Genomic DNA, 23,668 nt, shown 5'->3' on the forward strand with positions numbered 1-23,668 from the left:
GCATAATGTACTGGTGTAAGAATACAAAAAGTGACATAAGCTAGCCCGCGAGAGGAAGCGTGATTCGCTACAAAAAGTAATGGTTTCGTAGGACGATTTTCAACCAGCTATGAAATATTTAATTGTATTATAGATAGTGAGTGTGCATCCTATACCAAGAAGATGAAAATATTAACTATAAACATTACGAGATAAGGATATAGTATACGTAAGACCGTCTGAGTTCCAGAAGAAGCTGGACGCTGATACTTTTAGGGATTATTCATTGAGTATCTACGAACTTAGAAAGGGGGTAACAAACCCACTTTCATTTACTTATCCACTGATACGAAAATAAAAAAGAACGTACCTATTTGCCCTTGTACTTTATATGCTATAGTTCATTACATTATATGCAACAAGGATTTTGGTCTGCATCATGATATAAATTTAAAAATATTTAACATTTTTCGAATCGAAATCAACAAAATTTATTCTAAAAAGTAAAAATAGAATGTTAAGCACATATAATGAAGACAACGCAGTGATTTAATTTGGTAACGTGTAAATATATAATATGAAGTATCCTCGCGCACGGAAGACAGGGGGTTCTCATGTATACTATTACCCGAGATAATTTTCCAAATAGAGTCGCCCAACGATTACGACGAAGTAAACGCCAAAACTCAAATTTACTCACATGTACGCATAACGCCACGAGACTTAAGGATAGAAGAAAAATTTCATCATGTAAACTAAAAACAGTGCTGTAACAACGTACTAATCCATAAATGAATATCATTATGTAGAATTCCCCTACATCATTTGTGCGTGTGAATTAGTGATATATAAATATAAAAAGCCAATAGCCGAAGTGAAATGTGTGCAAGTGCTATATTCGAGAAAGTGAAAATATACTTCGATACAATATTATTCTCGTTATTGAGCTCTTACTTCTTTCATAAATCGGGCTACACTTTAAATTAAAATTTCAATATTCTTAAACATGATACGTAAGTATTTCATAAGTGTGAGTTGAAACTTTGAAAATAAAATATATTTATTCATCCCAAGTCTAGGCATTTGATTCAAAAGAGGGCATTTATTCCGAAGTTGGGCGTCCGCTTTCGTCAAGTTTTTTCGCTGTTATCTTCTTTCCACACTTTCTGCAATTTGTTATTAGGTTTATTAATCCGTGCTCTTTACAAACTTTTAAAAGATTTTGCTCGTTATCAAAGTATTGCTTCACAAATGTTAAAACTGTTAGTTCATTGCCCTTGTACATTCGCCATGTTAATAACATAAATGCTCGTTTCTTTCCCACAATGCAACTGTTCGGTTACCTTGCGCCAAGTAGTTTCCTCCGCTCGCTGTATAGTCCCATGTTTATAACCACTTATATATAACAAATAAACAGATTTTTCGAGACTCATATATTATCAAGCACACAAACGATCAAATTATTCATATCTTTCCTGTAAATTTTAAAAATTTCACTGGAAACGGACGCCCAACTTTGGAATTTAACCCCAAAAGAGCAAAATCTCGTTTCAATAAATATGTTTTGCGTGAAATCATTATACATATGTGTTAAAGGTAAATATTCAGTGATTAATTTTTATGTTAGTGTTTTCTTAAATTGTTTCTTTTTTTTCAATCACGAAGTCGAAAACATTAACCATACAACTATGCAATGGTTCAAATCCTAAATTCTATATGCAGCATGCACAGATTTATCTTGAGCGAACCTACAATGGTACATATTAATACTAGGCTTACGGTACAATGGTACATTGTATATTAATACTAGGCTTGCTGATTTTTATATTCAGAATAAAAAAATGAAAATAGATATAATGTGAATGTATAAATAAATAAGATTTTCGAATGTTTAAAATAATAACGTTTGTGGTATGCCGTTGGCAAGACAACATAAATAAAAGGAAAGGATATCACGGAAAGAAACGAAGTGTGTATTATTTTTATGTGGTTCTTATTTAATTTAAAAGATTTGGGAACCAAGGCTATACAGCGATATATTTATTATATTTTGATTATTATCGTTGCAAACCAACGCTGGTAAGTAACTAGTATGAGGTATGACGTTGGATTAATCTGGTAAATGCTATATGCCGAACCGACTAAGGTTAAAGAAATGCTGCGCTAAACAGGAATCGAACCGAATCACATTAAAGAAAAGGCGTACCGAACAAGACACGAACCCCCACCGGTTAAATCCTGATTATGAAACTCCAAGTACTAACATCTCTAACCGCAATAAAGGCACACAGAAATTGACGTTGTCTGACCTGGTCAAAATGTTAATATCGTTAAGGTCCTTAACACATATTCTAAGGCGTGTCCCTCGAGGTGCTCGAGCTGCAGTTGCTGATGCACTTGCCGATGTGTTACTTCAAGTAATTATTTCAAACGACGAAAAAGATTGGATCAACTTGTTTCTATTTCCATTAGTTGAACTAACTGCTCCCAAAAAATCAGAAAATGTAAAAGAATCGTATCTCCTGGGTAAAACAAAGAGTTCATCTTTGGTGCGATGTAGGTATTTACGCCTTAATCTGGCAAGATCAGGAAATCTCTTCCAAAACAGAATGTTTCCAATCTTAAGATTGTAGAAAACAAACTTGCAGATGGTGACATCCGTGGAGCAGTCCGTCTACTAATGTCAGATGATACTGTTGCAACCCCCGACATTTCTGTGTTTGAGACGCTATTGGAGAAGTATCCAGCCCACCTTGGTGAATTTATTTTACCGAATCTTCCTGATGACCCAAAGAGCTGTCAAGGAGTTTCGATTAATGAAGTTAAGATAGCTATTAATTATTTTCCATCTGGTAGCGCGGGAGGTCTCGATGGTCTTCGCCCTTCGATTCTCAAAGATCTCCTATCCTATCAAGTACTTGAATCAACGGAAGAGCTCGTAAAATCATTATGCGAGCTGTTTAATTTAATTATTTCAGGAAAAGTCCCCTTGGAAGTTCGGCCATTGTTTTTCTGAGCCAAACTTACTGCTCTTACAAAGAAATGTGGTGGAATTAGACCTGTCCCAGTTGGTAATGTCTGGCGCAGAACATCAGCCAAAATTATATTTTTCAGAACACGGGGGCATTTTAAGAACTTTTTGTCTCCCCACCAACTTGGTGTTTCTATTACCAACGGAGCCGAAGCAACTGTACATGCAACCCGAGTTTATTTTTCCTCCATTCGCAATGCTCCTAAAGCTATCTTAAAGCTGGTTTTTCGCAACGCATTTAACGAGCTTCGGCGGGACTACAGTGTTGAATGAATTTCCTTCAACCTATCCATATGTTTACCAATGTTACGCTCAACCCAGTGATCTATTCTTAGGTGAAGACACTTTCATCTCAGAGAGGAGTACAACAAGGCGATCCCCTGGACCCAGCACTCTTTGCTATAACCATTCATTCCTTAGTGAAATCAATCAACACTGAATTAAACATCTGGTACTTGGATGATAGGACTATCGCTGATGAACCTGATGTATTTCTTTCAACTCTAGCACAAATAAATGAGAAGGCATCTGCACTTGGCCTATATTTGAATTTTTCAAAGTGTGAATTTGGTCAGATGAAGCCAAGTTCGAACTATTATTTAAAAAAATGACAAAGCTGCCCCAGGAATACTTCTTCTAACTAACCAGGATGCTTGTCTTCTAAGCTCCGCTCTCACAAAGGAAGCATTTACCATTCTCATGTTAAGCAAAATATCGAAGTTAGAATATTTTTTGTCTCATCTCGCCTCGATTTCTGTCCATGCAGCTTTCTTTCTTCTACGTGCCTCCTTGTCGATCCCTCGTTTAAACTACTTCTTAAGATGCTTTCCATCTTGGAATGAGACTCTACTACTGGAGAAATATGATCAGATCCTTAAAATGGATCGGGAGTCAATTTTGAACTGCTCCTTGAGTGACAACTCTTGATGCAAGCATCCTTACCTGTTGGATTAGGAGTTATTGGTATTCGACGGAGGTCTTCGTATTGATATGGCGGTTCCTACCTTTTTTGCGTCCTACCATGGATCTCTTCGTTTAATTGAGGCTCTCCTTCCACAAGGTTACCAGTTGGACCCAGATGAAATAGTTCAAGAAGGCTCAAGTAAATGGATAAATATAACAGATATGGACCTTCCATAAATCAGCAAAAGAGGTTCTCAGGCATCTTAGTACACACCTATAGCAGTACATTTCCATAAACGTCTTTTACAATCCGTTGCTGTTCCAGAGGATAAAGCTAGACTTCTTGCTGCGTCATCTCTCCATGCTGGTGCATGGTTAAATGCGTTACCTTGCCACCAATTAGGTCTTCACATGTCTAATGTAACCTTTCGAATAGCAATAGCCTTAAGACTAGATTCAAATGTTTGTGAGCCACATCGCTGTCCAGTTTGCGATGATCAAGTTACCCAACGCGGCCTCCATCGCCTCTTATGCATGAACAGCATTCGCAGGAACACCAGACATTCATCTGTTATTGACACCATTTTGCGAGCCCTCGCAGGAATTCCTTCCATTCGTGAACCGTCAAGCTGTTGTCGTTCTGATGGTAAACGACGTGACGGCATGACATTAATACCTTGGATGAGAGGCAAATCACTAGTATGGGATTTTACTTGTTCGGACACATTTGCCCATTCAAGCCTCCCATTGACTGTTATGAATGCTGGAGAAGTTGCTAGACGTAGAAAGGCAGAAAAGGAAAGGAAATACAACAATCTCCTAGACAAATTTATTTTTGCTCCAATAGCCATCGAGACCAGTGGAGCATGAGGTTCTAGAAGCCTTGATTTTTATCAGAGGGGTAGGCAGACGTATATCTATCGTTTCTGGAGATGTTCGTTCAGCATCCTTCTTAATACAACGTATATCCTTTGCGGTCCGACATGACAACGTTTCGTCAGTTCTTGGTACGTTGCCGCCTGGAAGGGAACTGAAGGAGATATTTCTTCTCTAGTAGAGTAAAGCGGGGCAAAAGGCCGCACTTAATTTTCAGCATGCTATTGTTGCTATACTAAAAACAATATTGACATGATCCATACCAGTTAACAAACCTTATTCTTTTGCCAATAAAGTAAATAACAAATAATATTAAATGTATACCACATTGTACGTTTTTTTTAAAAGTAGAACAATAACAGAATAGAGGTTAATATTCACGGTGTAAAAAAAATAAATAAATAGGAAGACAGTAGCAATACAAAATACAATTATATGTTTTCAATATAAAGTTTTCTCTGACTGCATATGCAGGTATACTGAGAAAGAAAGATAAAACTTTGTCCCAAAGAGTGACATTTGTGCACGAGTTCGCTATATCCCTTTTTGAATAAACATAGGGAAATAGATAGGTAAAATAATCTTCTTTATAAGGGAATTTTTGTTCAGCTTTGTCTCATTAAATCAAAATAAACTTTAGTTTTCTGTATGTATTTTACTTGTACTTTAAAAACTCACGAAATCATCACGTAAATTTTTTCGAAAAAGTACGAAATGCTTTTTGAAAATTTTCTAGTTATTAGAAGTTGTTATTGTAAAGTTATAATCTGCTGTTATTTAATGTTCTTAAACATGTATCCAAGCTGTTTTATAGTTTTATGTGGAATTAATACTTCCCCGTGGAGGTTTATTAGAACGGAAAGTTTTCTGAAATGGAAGAAATCTCCCTCTGAAAAAATTACTTCTTTTAATTTTTTATGCGAAGTATTGCCAGTAAAGGATTAGTCATCCTTTGTTGTAACATATTTGAAGTTTTTTGCCGTGCCATAAAATATCAAAAGAAAAATATAAAATAATTTAACGACGTTGAAGTCTCTATGCTAAAACATTCAAGACCGAAGAGCTATAGTGTATATAATAATATTTCTAATGATTTATTTCAAAGAGCACCCAACAAGAGTGTGTAGAATATTTATATCCTCTATCGTTCTTGCCAAGGTATTATGTAATTCGATCTATGCTTCAAGGTATACACAGCTAATACGATGTACTTGAGTTTTTATTGTGGCATTACTGCTGTATCGCCGGACCAAACTAAAATCGAAAAAATAGGAATATTATTTAGTTTATTTCCCAATATACTAGATTGTGACCGTGGCTTACTTAGTAGTGGTAATTATTTTTCGAAAAACACGTGTGAACTTATGTCATAAAAATAAGTGCGTGAAGCACGAACCAAGTTGTGCTAGGTGGCTACTAAAAACCACGAATGTTATCTAACAGTGTCCGGGCAGGAGCGCAGTAGGGTATACAAGCGGTAGCAGGGGTTGCGACCCCGGCGCGTCAGCGGCGGTGGGTGTACGCATAAACGAGGATAGTGGGAAAACATTTTATATGTTATAAGATGAATGACTTATCAATTGCACAGTTTTGGGGAAGATACTAAATGCCATCCAAAAACTAGGAAAAAGTACTAAATGAGGTTAGATTCGATTATAGCTTTGATTAGATGTTCCTCTTCTTTTCTGTAGTTTCCACTCGTTTCCACACTAACGATAAACTGTTTACTAGACCATGCCTTTCACACAATTTTAATAACTGATGGAAATATACTCTTTATTTTTGTATAACCGGATAAAACTCAAGCACGATATGACACAATCTTGTCATTTACACCATTTCCACACTGCCTATCTCATAAATTATAACAAGTGTACTTCTCCGCCAAATAGTTCCTTCCGCCTCCATACATAGTGCCGCTTATAACATTAAAAACAACCACTAACATCAAGTATTTTCTTTACTTCAACTATTCACCTCACATTACTTTCAATCACTCTTCCTCAAAAACCCAAATAAATTCTCCAATTCATCTGGTAAATTTTCTAAAATTGATCTGGAGATACAACAGTTAACCCCTTACTTTCTTTCATTTATTCAAAGTATAAACGATGAATAATATATTAGTAAACAGTTTTAGGTGATCAACTTTACGTATAGTATTCATTTTCAATTTGTGTGCAAATTAGGACAGCAAATCAGCTCAAAGCTGTGTTCGCCCAATATTATTTTCTTCAATATTTTGGTTCATATTATACAATGAAATTATATGTGTCATTGTTTTATCTTTAAAAATTTTCATTTATGTTAGCGAGTGAACGAAATTATATACACTGGTAGTTCACTGTACGTATATAATGAAATTAGATACTTACTTACATGCAGGATTATCAAATTGTATGGTGTAAAACAGAGGACATCTGATAAAGACTTTTATTTCAAAACTTAAACAAATATAAATACTCTTTTTAAGTTTTAAATAGCATTACTGTTTTAAACTTTTAAACAACAGAAGTCAATTTTGAGTATACCTACTAATATTATTACTGACAACGGAACATGTTATATTGATAGTAGCATTGTCCAATCAAACAATGCGCAATCGATAGAGGAGTGAAGAAAAGTGAGAAATCCAAAGTTTTAGGGACCGACATCCAGAAATACAGGAGATATAGAGGAAAGAATAATCTAGAATCACGTCAATATAGCAATGCAAAAGTACACTGACACAGAAAGAACCTCAAAATGATTAAAGTAATCAAAATGACATCCTTCGTTCCACTATATCTCCTGTGTTTTGGGGAGTTGGCTCGTAAAACTTTGGATTTCTCACTTTTCTACACTCCTCTATTGATTGCGCATTATTTGATATCAATATGAGATATTCCGTTGTGAGCAAATTATAACTCTTCCCAGGAAATTGTATAGTATTAGCAGATGAGCAAATTCTGAGCTTCATTGGACTATTACTCACTTCCTAAAACTACAAAACAACCAAAATGATCTTAAATTCTTCTCGAATTGATAGAGAACCTCGTTGTGGGGTAAAATCCGCACGGGCAGGTTACTAGCAGATCTTATGACATCCTAATATTAACATGACCGTTACTTTACAAGATAACTTGAACAAAAGCAAATTTTTGAATTCTACTTTTTGCTTAGATACGCAAACGATTGCTTCGGCTTAGTTCTTCTAAACTGAATCGTGATAACGTTCGTATATGGGGATCAGCGCGTCCTCAGGTTGTACGTAAATGGAAAGAGACTGTTCCAAGGTCAGTGTTGTGCGGAATTATGTACAATTGCATCATTAGTTCATTCTTTTTCAGCTAGTCTCAGTGGCGGATCTAGCCCAGGCCCTGAGCGTTGATCACATTTTTGACTAACAAAAATAAATTAACCTATTATTTACATATTGCTTTAAAATTTATTGTAAAGTCATGATATGCGTATCATAGTGTGGGTTCTACCTGTACACCCAGTTTTTAACTTCTTGATCCGCCACTGTTTACTCTGCTGTCAGTAGTGATGTTTACTTAGACATATTACAAAAGTGTGGTGTGCTACAATTTGAATTCCTGCAATCTAACGTCATATTCCAGCAGGACGGGGCACTATTTCACTGTTCCCTAAATGTCCGTCAATTTCTGGATGAAAAATTTCCGAATAGGTGGATTGGACGAGATGGTCTGGTCCAATTGGTGGTCACGTTCGCATGACCTCACCCCTACTAGACATCTTCTTATGGGGTTTTGTAAAGGAACAGATGTACCGAACCACGGTTACACACCCACAAGACTTGAAAACATGTATTCGCAATGCATTGGAACATATCACCATGGATTTCTTGGAGCATACATCTAATTGTGTTACGACTGCGAATAAGCTGATTTACTTGAATTGTGGAAATGATAAATTACTATCATCTGTAACCAGTGAATTTAGGTTCCATATAACAGAACCGTTGTTTTACAATAAGAAGCTTAGATTTTAGACGAGTACAGGTTTCACCATATCTACACTCAAATCACTTAACATATAATTATTGAATGTTAACCGATTTGAGTTTAGATATGATTCAAACGCTAGTTTGCCACAATTATCTCGGAGCAATCCCAGAGCAAATAGTTCGAATGAATTTCACAAGAAAATTAGTAAATGTTTCCTGTGTAAGTGACCTCGCTTAGTGAACAATTGTCCCAATGTAAAATGCAGGATACTTTTATTCTGTTCCTAATAAAGTAAATAATATTCCTAATGAAGGGTCGCCCTGTGAAGATGGAACAAATCATTAAAGCTAAGTATTTTCGTAGTGATCGAGTGTTGTTTGGACTCAGCTTCCATATCGAATCTGATTAGTCTGGGTTTATTTGAGAAAATTTAACATATTAGTAATGTTTTGGGTGAACTATAATGACAGTCTTCTGATGTGTGCAATTAAGAACGAAACATTATTACGAACTGCGATTTTAGCCCATCTTGCAGTGTAATACGTTCATGTGAAACTGGTGGTTTTTAAAAATTTTGATTATTCGGTGTTATTGAGAAAGAAATGTTTCCGTAAAGAAGATATGGCAATTGCCGTAACAGCACAAGGTGTACTAGATACGTGTCATTTAGATCTCCCAGCTACTTTTGAGGTACCCGACACTTGCCACATATGATATTCATGTGCTAAGTATGTACGTCAGCTACCTATAGTTTTAGGTATTTGTTACACCTAATTGATATTTACAACTATGTACCACAAATATAGCATTTATATACCTGACTCAGGTTCGCACTCTAACAGTCATTTGTTTTTAAGTCGCCACTTAGAACATATATCTGTCATATTCTAGGTACGTCCTTTAGGTACGTACTATTTCAGATACCCTAACAGTATACAGAGCTCCCTCGTGGCTAAGCAGTTAGCGTATGCGACTTTGGCGTGGAAGACCCGAGTTCGATTTCCGGCGGGAGCTCATGTGGTTCGGATTCCACGTTAATCAGTAGGTCTACGTCTCATATAGCCTCGATGCTGAACGGGACGTTAAACTCAAAATCAACTCAACTCAACCTAACAATATGCAATTTGCTAGGCATGCGCATTTAGATGTTCTAAAATCATCTCCAACATTTGATGCATTTGTTGCTTCTTTTTCTAAGCGATTGTGTAGTAGAAGCAACAAACGCATCAACTTTATTAGATGGCAACTGACACCGATCATTTGAAAGTGATTATAGAAGAACCATGAAATAAAGTAAATAGACACTCGTCGTTTTGTTATAAAATTACATGGCGAGCAGATTTTATAAGATCCCAAACGGTTATCGTCGAATATATGCGGTTAAAGGAGCACTCTGATTAGCCAGATTCAAAAGACCTCGACAACTTATCCCTCTACAAGTGACGTTGTCTTCATCGTCTCCGTGGCTAAGTCGGAAGAGCATGGGGCTAGTAATGCAAAGCGTGGTGGTTCGCGCCCACCCTAGGGTACATTTCTTTTATTTGTTTAAAGCGTTTTGTAGAATCACCTTAATGAAAACACATTACGCATATAGGCGATTTAACATATTTTGGAGTAGTAATTTTGTGGTTCTTTGATGTCTACTGCATGGGAAACATACCTAGTACATAATAGTCACGTTCTTCAGGTACATGTCAGGCATGTGCCTAGGGGCAGACATAGACTGTGACTATCACTTGCCATCAGTATAGTTTCTCTCTCGGAGGTACATAAGACACATACTGGACATGTTTCCATGTACCTGAGGGAACATGATAGACGTATGCCTGCTATGTAATTGTGCTGTTAGGGTGATTTTGCGAAGTCAATTTATTATTCAATTATGGGAAAGTGGTTGTGTCCTTTGCTTCTTCTACCACTCCACCAAACTTTTCAAAAGCAAATTAATTTGATAGTTCATCTAATTCCACGAGACGGAGTGAAGAACCCTAACAGCACAAGATGTGCTAGGCATGTGCTATTTAGGTTTTTCAGCTACTTTTTAGGTACTCAACACATGTTACATATGGTATTCATGTGATAAGTATGTACTTCAGCTACCTAAAGTTGTAGGTGCTAGTTGCACCTAATTAATATTTGCGACTATGTGCCACAAGTGTAGCATTTACATACCTAGCTCAGTTTCGCACTGTCATAGTCGTTTGCTTGTATGTCGTCAATTGGGACATATATCTTCCATGTTCGAGGTACTTGCTTTAGGTTCATACTTCTTTAGATACTTATGACACATGATTCATATCTGCAGCGACGCACGAATTACAGTCAGCTATTTGCATTTGCTCATGCGCAGTAACATTCAACGGTTTCTCGCAGTTTCTGCTCCACTTTCTGTCCTTCTAGTACACAAATGCTTAGAAAAAAGAATCAACAAATGCATCGAATTTGGGAGATGAATTTAGAAGAAAGAAATAACATAACTGATGAATAAAATTAAGATGAATCTTTCATATGTATGTGAACAGTTAATTATTTACGTAGTTAGGGATAAAGAATTGTATTTTCTAGATGCCAACTGTCGCCGATTATTTGAAAGTGAGTATGGAAGAACGATGAAATAAAGAAAAGAGACACGCGTCATTTTATAAAATAACATGGCGAGCGGATTGTATCTGATCTCAAACGATTATCGTCGAATATACAGGGTTACAAGAGCACTCTGATTAGCCAAACTAAATAGACCCCAAGGATTTATACATCTACAAGTGACGTTTTGTTCGTCGCCTCCATGACCAAGTTGGAAGAGCATGGGGCTAGTAATGCAAAGCGTGGTGGTTCGCGCCCACCCAAGGGTACATTTCTTTTATTTGTTTAAAGTGTTTTTTAGATTCACCTTAATGTAAACAAATTACGCATATGGGCGATTTAACATATTTTGCGGGAGTAATTTTCACTTAAGGTATGAGAAGAACATACCTACAACATACTAGGTAAGTTCTCCCAGGTACATGTCAGGCGTGTGCCTAGGGGCGGAAATAGGTACATAAGGCACATACTGGGCACATTACCATGTACCTGAGGGAACATGATAGGCATATACCTGCTATGTAATTGTGCTATTAGGGAAATGCTCTTTCAAGATATTTCTGGATAGAAAAAGCCGTTTCAATATGGTGTAGAAATATTTTACTCTTGAATGTCGGGATGGTCAGCGTCTGACGTCTCAGAGAATTTGAACTGCCTTGGGTTCTGCGCAAAACAGCTAAAGGCCGAAATGGATCTGGCTATTTGAGGCTAACTAATGGACAAAATAGAAGAAGAACAGCAGGTATTGTTGTGACAGTTCTTTTAACCTCATCTGTAATTTGGAGAAGATATGTGTTTGTTCCGTAGCAGTTTTGTATTGTAAACCACCGCTAATTGTTTTATTCTATACACGAGCGCTGGTGAACGATTATTAGTGAGTGAGACTTCGGAGTGTTAGGACGTAAGAAACGCCTGTCCGCTACGTGCAGTTATTGGCATGTTGTTATTTTATTTTAAGTGTCAGTGTTATGTGGTGTTCTTCCAGTATTGAAATCATCAGGACAATTAAATCAGCAGATAAGTACTAGGCTCTTATTTTTATTTTGTGATAGCTTGATTGGCTTAACTACATTCCCTTTTCAACTGATTGATCTTCATTAGTGAATAGTGAAAAATGGTGCCGAAACCAAAGGAAGGTTATTTCTGGATTAGAAAAACATACCTTTAAGGAGGAAGAATCGAGGGAACATTCAAAAACATTCATATATTAACTTTTAAAGTCATATACTGTGTATTGCTATCGACTGCACGACATTTCACATTTAAAGAAAGAAAGAAAAAAAGAACTACTTGTAACAATTACCTCTATTGTTGAGCTCGCAGTTGAAAAGAAAGAAAGCCGATCTTGCTACTGTATTTTAAGAAGCAGGAAAGTCAAGTTAAAAATATTTTCATTATTTAAAGCTTACGTTAACAAAATAGATTATAACATTGAGATATTTATATAATCCTTACTAGTGGAACTTTTTGAGCTTAATAATTGACTGTATTTTATTGTCAGAACTAAAACATTTTAATTAGAAACGGTAAACCTTAATCTCACGCTACATTTCAAATCTTGTTTTTTCATATACGAGGTCAGGTCTATTAACACGCATTTATAATAATCTTAGCCAACTAGTCTATGTTATTTCATTCAGTGTATATTAATTCATTATTGTGTTATTAATGATATTTTATGCAGATATATACATATCTATTGTGTAAAGAGAATAAATTTATATATGCCATAAATCTTGTATGCCGGTTCTCAGAAGATCAAAGAAAATGGAAGCAGAAAACATTCAGAAATTATTGACTGGACTAAAACAGCAAATGGAGAACATGTCCCTTGAAATGAAAGAGCAACAAGAGAAGACACGAGAAGAAATGAAAGAACAAAAGAAGATACAAGAACAAATAAAAAAGCAACAAGAAGAAATAAGAGAAGAACAAGATAAAATACGAGAACAAATGAAAGAGCAACAAGAGAAGACACGAGAAGAAATGAAAGAAGAACAAAAGAAGATACAGGAACAAATAAAAAAGCAACAAGAAGAAATAAGAGAAGAACAAGATAAAATACGAGAACAAATGAAAGAGCAACAAGAGAAGACACGAGAAGAAATGAAAGAAGAACAAAAGAAGATACAGGAACAAATAAAAAAGCAACAAGAAGAAATAAGAGAAGAACAAGAGAAGATACGAGAACAAATGAAGGAACAACAAGAGAAAATACGAGAAGAAGTACAAAATGGAATATATGAGTTGCAAGAAGAGTTAAAGAGAGAGGCCAATAGACAACGTGACGATATGAAACAAGAAATCGATGAACGATTTGAAGTAATAAGGGATGAGATGAAGCAATTAAGCGATAAAATTGAAGACGTGCAAGAGAAGCAAGGTCAACTACACGAAGGATTAAGTGCAGTTAAAGCGCAATGCTATAACACTAATTTGAGGTTGGCTGGAGAAATATTAGCGGTTAAAGAAGAAGTAGGAGATGTGAAACGTGAACTGCAAGTAGAGTGTCAACAGGTGAATAGTTCCACATTGGAGCAAGTTTCATATCATCAAGAACAAACGGAGCAACGTATGGTCGCATTGCAGAAAGGATTACAGGACCTACAAAGTAAACAAAACACTATTGTAAAGGATCTTCGTTTATTGCAAGAAACTTCTGAAGAAAATGCTCGGGAAATCCGAACAGAAGCTGAATTGCAAATTCAGAAACTGAGAACTGATATTCGAACAGTAAGATCTCATATTGAAGAGCATCCGGAACAACTCACAAGATTTGATTGTAGGAAGATGAAACAACCATCGTTAGACTTACCAGTAACTTCCATGCCTAAGTTACGAGAAAAAAGAAAATTGAATTATTCCGCTACCAGTACATCTGAAGATGATAGTGATGCTGACCGGCGAAAGGTGAGTGACGAAGAATTATTTTTAAGATCACACCACAGGCAGCGAAAGCATAACCGTCGCCCAATTAGAACGTATAATTTGGGAGATTTGAGACATTTTGTCCGTTATGATGGCTACGTCGGCTCAATGACCGCTCAAAGATTTATCCAAAGATTCAAAGCTCAAGCTCGTATTCAGGGCATTCCGGAAGAAGAATTTTTGAAGATAATACCGTTGTTGCTAGATGGAAGTCCACTTCATTGGTTTGAATTGGAACAAGGTAACTTCTACTCCTATTACGATTTTGTTTCTGCATTTTTGCGTCAGTTCCGTAGTGAGACGGCAACTGCACAGCAACTTGAAGCCATCCGCAACAGACGATTTAACCCGAAGCTAGATAAGTCGGTTGTTGACTTCTGTATAGAGAAATTTAAACAAATGAAAGAACTTCAACCCGGTTTAAGTGATCCATCTCTTTTAGCAGATTTACGAAGACTCCTACCCTATGAATATCAGAAAGCAATACTCGGAATTCCTTTCCACACGATGAATGACTTTGTCTGTGCAATTCGTAACATTGAAAGCTTCAATATTAATCCACCTAAGTCTACAGGATGGAACAGAGACTCACGTATGACACAAGAAGTAGGTCGACAGCAAGAAAATACCGGCCATGGACAACGACAAAATTATTGGGTTCGTAATGTAAATACATCTCAACAAACAGGTCAAGGTCTCACATCAGGAGAAAGTTCACGGCGTTTCCAAGACTCCAGGAACGATTACTTTCGAGGAGGAGTTACGTCCCAAAGAGGTCGACGTCAGAGAAATAGAAGAGAACGATGGTATAGAAAACGTAAGAAACAGTGGAGGAACTTCAACGCATACCACAACGAGAATCAGCGAGAGCCTGAAGCTGGTCAATGGGCACGGAATAACGAGGATGAAGAAGTGCGACATGCCTATCGTGACTCTCAAGAGTTCACACAAGCGACAAGCGAAACTAGAGATGAACCACCTCTCACAAGAGAGAGACGCATTAGACCTTCACCAAGTCCAAACAGAGTGACATACCAGACAAACTCTCGTTCGGGAAACTAGAGGACTGCGTCCTCAGGGGTCAGAGACACGCAGATGAAGACAGAAATGACCCAAAGTATTGTTTCAACATACATTATTGTGGTCTTATCAATGAAGTTATCGCTGATGAATCAGATACATCGATTAATTGTGAAATAAACGACCCGACCACCATAAAGTTTTTGAAGACTCATCTTACTTCATTTATCAATGTAGATGTAAATAATTTACGCCTTAAAGCTATGTTGGATACAGGTGCAGATACATCGTTGCTCAGTTATAAAATTTGGAAGAAACTAACGAAGGGTATTTATGCCGCAAGCTTGGAACAGTGTAATCATATTAACCTGATGGATTTTACTGGTTCGAAGAAGAGGAAGATTCGTGGAAGGACAGAAATACCAGTGAAGATAGGAGAAATCGAAGTATGGGTACCAGTCATTGTGTTGGAGGTAATCAATGAAGACTTGTTACTGGGCATGGATTTCTTGACGCAGATGAGTGCCATATTGAATCTACGTGAAGGTACTGTACAGTTATCTAACCAAAATGTTAAAGTATTGATAGATTTATTAAATAAACATTCCCTCAATTCTATCGATGAAAGTGATGAAGACGCCAAGATTCATCAAATTGGATGCGTTTATTCCCAAGAGAAGCAAAGAGTGGATACAAGAACTAGACACAATACAGCTTCATGTAAAAAAGATTACGCCAGATCCAAGATTTAGACTTGATTCCATGACGGGTGGTACAACTCAGTCCATGTCAACGGCAAAGGATTATGTGGTCACGGATGATCAATTACAACAAGCGGTAAACGGTGCAACTAAGCTCTCCGCAGATGAGAAGCAGTCACTTTTGAGGCTACTGAAGGAGTACAGAGATGTATTTTCACAAATGCCTGGTAGATGTAATAAATTTAAGTATGACCTACAAGTTAAAACCAACCAACCAATAATCAGGAAACAATATCCAATACCATTCGCATACCGTGAAGAAATTAATAAGCAGATACAAGAAATGTATAAACAAGGAGTTATTGAATACTCAACTTCCGAACATCATAGTCCAATCTTGGCAGTGCCAAAGCGCAACGGAAAGTTACGAATTTGTGTCGACTACAGGTCCTTGAATCCGTCTATTGAACTACAACAAGTAAAGTCGGAACGAATCACAGATCTACTAAGCTTATTCAGTGGCAAGAAGTATGTGACAGGTCTCGATCTCACTCAGTCCTACTGGCAAGTTCCCATTACAGAATCTTCAAAACCCTTCACTTCATTTTCTTTCAATGGACAGTTATTCCAATTTACAGTCGTCCCCTATGGGATAAAAAATGGCTCAGCCGCACTAAACGCTTGTCTATAGGTTGTACTAGGTCCTGAGCTAAAGGCGAAAATCATTAATTACGTTGATGACCTGTGCGTAATAGAAGCAACTTTTAGCGAACATTTACAAACTTTACGACAAATATTTGAGAAACTAAGAGATGCCGGAATGACCCTAAATGTGGACAAGTGTGAATTTTGTCGAGAAAATTTTAAGTTCTTAGGAAACTTAATAACACCAGATGGGATCAAGAAAGACCCAAGCGCAGTAGAAGACATATCAAAATTTCCTGCACCTAATAACGTAAAAGGGGTACAAAGATTCTTGGGATTAGTGAACTGGCATTCTAAGCACGTGGAGAATTTTGCAGTAAAAGCGAAACCCCTATATGATTTACTTCGAAAAGGAAAAAAGTGGTGTTGGACACTGGAGTGTCAAGTTAGCTTCCAGCAGTTAAAGGACGATTTGGCTAAAGATGCTATTCTTTCTCATCCTCGTCTGGATCAAACATTTTATGTGCAATGCGACGGAAGCAAAATTGGTCTGGGAAGTGTCTTATATCAAATGGAGAATGGTGAGCGCCGAATAATCGAATACTACAGTCGTACTTTAGCACCTCATGAGAAAAATTATTCTATCTCAGAGATAGAATGCCTTGCTGTAGTAATGTCTATACGAAAATGGAAACAATATTTAACAGGAGTGAAATTCATCGTAGTTGTGGACCATAAAAATTTGATATGGCTGAAGAAAGTCAGAAGCTGGAACGCACGTTTGCATCGTTGGGCAATAGAACTACAAGCATATGATTTCGAAATCCAGTATTGCAAAGGGCGCGAAAACAATGCCGCAGATGCTTTATCGAGATCTTACGTCACGATGGAGGATAACACGATTAGTGTTAACCTAACTAAAAGTATCAACGGAGAGAAAGACGCAGGAACTCCAGAAGACTTGCGTATCGACCGTGAAGAATTTATTCGGGCTCAACGTAATGATCCAGAATACTCTCCTATTATCAAACATCTGGAAGGAACTCAGGAAGATTGCTTTGAGTCTGGGAGATCATGGAAGAAATATTACAAGATCGAAAAAGATATGCTGATGATTCAAGACTTTCATATTGATAATAGGTGGAAAGTTTGTGTGCCATCCTCATATATATGTACTTGATATTGCGTCGGTGCCACAATGGTTTTGGTCATTTCGGTTATACGAAAACACTTGGAATAATTTTACAGTCGTTTCACTGGAAAGGAATGAAAAAACACTTGAAGGACTTCCTCAGGGACTGTCAGTTATGCGCTATAACGAAAGGAGACAGGCATCCACATCAGAAATTACTTCTAAATATTGAACCAGACAAGCCTAGACAAATGTTATTCGTCGACCTGATGGGGCCATATTGTCCAGGAAAAAACAAAGAAAAGTATGTTTTTACAACCCTTGATGCATATACTAGATTTTTGAAAGTATATACTTTAAAGACATCAACATCCCAAGCGGTCTTGAAATGCATTGAACTATATATCCAACATCTTGGGAAACCAGAAATGATCATCTCGGATAATGGTCCACAGTTTCTGAGTAAGATATACATAAGAAGGCTAAACGAACTAGGTATCGAAGCGCGTTATATAACGAAGTACCATCCTCAAAGTAATCTTGTGGAACGGATGCATTCAGAAATTGTACGACTAATCCGTTTATATTGCCACCAAGATCATCGTACCTGGAATATATATATTCACAAGATTCAGGATTTCCTAAATCACACTATTTCAGAATCTCTGGGAATGACTCCGGCAGAACTGTTTCTGAATTTGAAACCATCTAACCCCATTGCTAAAAAGCTAAAATTGGATTCTGAAGATGCAACAAATACTCCGGATTGGGATGATAAATTAACCATGGCTCACCTAAAACAAGCACAGATAGCTCATAAAAGAAATAGAAGATATAATGAGAGGCAGGTTCAACGACACATGATTGAAGAACATGATCTCGTTTTCCAAAAACAACATAATTTGAGCAGTGCAATTGAAAATAAGGTTGCTAAGTTTTGTATTTTGTATAAAGGACCATTATTCTGTATCAAGAAAATCAACGAAAAAGTAGTGGAACTGGTAGATCCGAAGACAGGAAGATATGTTGGGTTATGTAATGTTGACAACCTGAAACGATGGAATCCTACTACACAAACCAGACACCAATGGTTGAAGTTGGTACGAAGATATGTGAATGATGAAGTGTGGGCTAAAATAATACAGAATCATCGAGTTCAATATTAGTTTCATAAGATATTCAATATAGCCGTTATGATGTGTTATCTTGATTCACGTATTGTTACATTATCGTATATTCATACAAACATTTTATCATAAACTATGTGGATGATATATATAATATGATATATATAATGATATATTTATATCATATTCTAAGTTAGAAGAATGTTACGTATAAAGGAATTAATGCTAAGTGACTGAAATAGTTACATTTTTCTTTACTTTTAATAAGAAGTTTATTGACTCATTTCATATGTCAGTGTATGTGTAACGGTCATAATATATTGTCTCTTTTGTAGTTTATAATGTAATGTGTACCAGAGTTGATTTACTAGCATATTCGTTTAACTTTCACACATGCCAGAGTTCTCGAATATGACTCAATTTTACAAATGTGAGCATATCCGGTCCCACGTTCGGACGCCAAGTTGTGACAGTTCTTTTAACCTCATTTGTAATTTGGAGAAGATATGTGTTTGTTCCGTAGCAGTTTTGTATTGTAAACCACCGCTAATTGTTTTATTCTATACACGAGCGCTGGTGAACGATTATTAGTGAGTGAGACTTCGGAGTGTTAGGACGTAAGAAACGCCTGTCCGCTACGTGCAGTTATTGGCATGTTGTTATTTTATTTTAAGTGTCAGTGTTATGTGGTGTTCTTCCAGTATTGAAATCATCAGGACAATTAAATCAGCAGATAAGTACTAGGCTCTTATTTTTATTTTGTGATAGCTTGATTGGCTTAACTACATTCCCTTTTCAACTGATTGATCTTCATTAGTGAATAGTGAAATTGTGAAACAAATTTCCATTCTAAACCATCCAACGAATTGAAATGTATGTGGTGTGTATGCGGTAACGTCTAAATGGAAGAAAGAAGTTTCTGTAACAATGATTCTATTGGTCAAACCAATACGTCCTGAGTTATTGCTACATTGGATTCAGATTCATTTTGTGTTGAAAATGGGAAATCATTTCTTAGAAAAGATGATAATCGTTTGTGTATAGCCTAGTTCAAAATTTTGTTCCATTGTTTACTTCAATGTAGATAACAATGAGGGTAAATGGTCAATAAGGAAAGAAATGGTATAATACACATCATTGACACGGCATTCCTTAAACAAGATAACAATTTGAATATTTATGTTAAATAAATATTTCAGTTATTGGATAAATATTCTATTGTCATAACCTTTGGCCTTCAGATCTGTGCTTACAGGGAAGTTCATTTTCCTTCCATTGTGATAGAGAGTAACGTGCTTAGTCTTACAACAGCAGTAGAATATTTTCACGATGTAGCTAAATAAAAATACAGAGCCTGGCAAAAAGACATCCCGTATTTTAAAAGGCAGTTACAAGCAAACAAAGGAAGATACAGAAACCTTACTTTTATTTGTGAACACCAAATACTATGCCATTTTACATTACTTGATTTCGGCCGGCAAATGGGATCATTCATTGCTGACACGTTGACGGAGCCTGAAGGACGCTCCCACACGTGAGGACGGGTGAGGCTGCATTTTTTCCAGTGCAGAACCTGTTACTCTAAAGTTAGATACGTAAGGTTCAATAGGTTTATATATATATATATATATATATATATATATATATATATATATATTCGGAATAAAATCATGTCGGAATGAGAATTTTGAACCGAATGGAAAATGCACGCTGAGTAGTAGTAACAGAATCGCAATTACGAATATACTCCTAAACAACAAACGCACGATGCTCACTGCACTACGCCATTGCGATTACTGAAAGTGATACGTATACCGCTATCGATAGATATCCCATCCGCCGCCGTATCCCCACAACACACACAGCGCCCTCTAAAAATACGGGTTTTTGTCGGATCTTGTATAATTTTCCTATAGAATACAATCATAACAGTCTATTAAAATAAAAGTGATGCATGTAGATGAAAGATAGGTAAAAGTCGAAATCAGGCATATTGGGTGGTACGGTATAAGTCAAGCCTGTAAATGATAGGGTCTCCGAGAAAACTATATACACACAGAGACGGAATACTTTTAAAGTCATGCTTTCGTGGTGTGATTATTAGCCTGACGCAACTTTGTAGAGATGCTCGTTTGACGAGCTCGATTCCTGTCTGCTAGAAAATCTTTTTTAACCAAAAAAAAAAAAAAAAAATCGGTATTTTATTGCAACGAATATATTTCATGTATGATGTATGGATGCAAGAAAATTATAAACACATCACAGATGCGTGATATAGGAAATTAATTTGACAATAAGTTACTTTCGATAATGATTCATCACCTTTACTCTTAAGGGCATAAATGAAAAGCGTTAAACTTAAAAAGATTTTTTGTTTTTGTTTTTCAGTTTATCTTTTTTTTTCTTTATGTCTTAATATTTACTCTTGAATCGGAAGGAATATAGAAAGATGTTAATCAACGGAACTGCACTTCGAGTAAGTGTTCAGTACTTCATTATGTAAGAAAAGAAATGGTCATTAATTATATCTATATTATAAGTTACTTTAACACTACAAAACTTGTCAGTTACGATTACTAATAATTTGTTGGCGGTACTTGCCCACTACCTCTTAAATGTAGGTAAGGAAAAATATACTTTGTCTTCAAATTCGACATGGTGTTAATAATTAATAATTTTGTTCCTTAAGTTGTGTTCCTAATAATTGGAAAGAAGGTTCAGTAGCCATCATATGATTTACTAATACCGTACTTATTATTATATTGTTATTAATAACGGCGACCTTTAGGAGAAAGAAAAGTTTAATTTGTGAGACCTTGAATAAAGAATTGAGAAAAAAGACTTATTAAAAGTGTCATATTTAGTATTGTACTGTATGGGGCGGAAACATGGACATTACGCAAAAGTGACGGAAAACTACTGGAAGCTTTCGAAATGTGGGTGTCGAAAAGAATGGAGACAGCTATCTCGAGCAGAAAATGAATGGAAGTGTGTTAGAAATAGGGATAGGCAAAACCGGTTTTTATAAAAACCGAAAACCGGTTTCTATAAAAACCGAAACCCGAAAAACCGACATTTCGGTTTTCTCCAAAACCGGTTCGGTTTTTCACCGAAACTGGTTTCGGTGAAAACTTTTCGAAAACACATAAAACTATTTCTGTGGAAATGGATTCGGTTTCCGGAGAACAACGAAACACCATTCTGGTCAGAAATAGAACAAATTTTGAGAAAAAAACGGAATCGGTTTTGAAGAAAACCGAAACCGAACCAGCTAAAAAACCGAACAGGTTTTGGAGAAAACCGATAACCGGTTACGGTGAAAAACTGAAAACCGAAAAACCGGTTTTTGTGCCCACCACTAGTTAGAAATGATGGGCTAGAAAAGGAGAATTTTAAATATTATTGAAAAGGGTTGAGTTGATTTTAAGTTTAACGTCCTATTCAGCAGCGAGACTATATGAGACGAAACCTACTGATTAACATGGAATCCAAACCATATGAGCTCCAGCCGATAATCGAACCCGGGACTTCCACCACGCAAAAGGCCGCTTAGCCAGGATGGAGCTTGACTCTATTGAAAAGAAGAAGGGAAACTGGTTGATCCAGTGACTAAGAAGGAACTGTATCATGGGGTGATGGTGGCAGGAAAGAGAGGGACGGGATGAAAGAAACAACAATTCATGAAATATATCAAAACAGAAAAATCGTAGGTGAAGACGAGGAGGTTACCTGAAAACTGGAGCTTGGGAACTTTTGCCAATAGCTATCGACAAGTGACCTGCCAATAATGGCATATTACCTATGATGATAATTTCCAGATGGAAGGATATTATCGAATATTTTATATACGAAAAAGCTTTAAATTCCAGGAAGTTCAAAATCCACCGATATCATTCCAGTTTTAATAGCATCGAATGCGAGAAGTTTTAAAAATCTAATCGTTGATCTTGCTGCCGGTATCCATAGATGAATGGTCTATAGCGTTTGCTCCAGGTTACAATCCTGTGTGTATCCTGGTTTTGAGTTTCACTGAAAAGCATGTGTATTTTCATCTGTCCACGATGTTTCTGTGTGATGTCCCAGTCATTTGCATGATATGAAAAAGAAGCACAAATATGGATAAAGTTAATGTATCGAACGAAAATATGAGAAAAAATGTTTCAAAATAAAGCGAGAGAAAAGAACGGGCAGGCACATTTAGTGCTTGTTTTTGCTTAAAAATAAAAACAAGAAATAACGTTCGTAATGCACATTTCCTCGATAAACCAAGTTTTGAGTTCAATTCCCGGTGATTTGATTGGAGTTTTGTGTCCCTTTCAGAAGCAGGAGTACAGGGCCAATGTATCTACAGTTTATGTTGTGATACGAACCAAATGAAATTTCGCCGGGAATCGAACCCTCGTGTTCAGCACCAAAGGTTGGTACGCTAACCACGTAGCCTCGAGAAAGCTCAATTCGCAGTGGCAGAGCGTCTAATATATACTTCTTCAGATTCTTCCTTAAACTGTAGGTATCATTCTATATAGCATTTAGTGGTAGAGCGTTCATTTCTTTTGCATGAGGTCCTTGGTTCGAATCCAACTTGTGGCAAGTGAGTTTTCTGGTGGACAAACACCGTGTGCGTGGGTTTTCTAGGAGTTCTCCCAGTTTTTCATTCCACATTTTCATTTATTTTTCTTCATCATCGTCTCCTTTAGTATGGCCGCCACACACGTGGACGGAAAGCTTATATTTAATTTTTATACGGTATATCATTTCTGTTCACTGATAGTGTTAAATTCAAATCAACCAAT

The sequence above is a fragment of the Thermobia domestica genome, chromosome 12 (genome assembly GCF_964235325.1).
Source record: "Thermobia domestica chromosome 12, izTheDome1.hap1.1, whole genome shotgun sequence".
NCBI lineage: Eukaryota > Metazoa > Arthropoda > Insecta > Zygentoma > Lepismatidae > Thermobia > Thermobia domestica.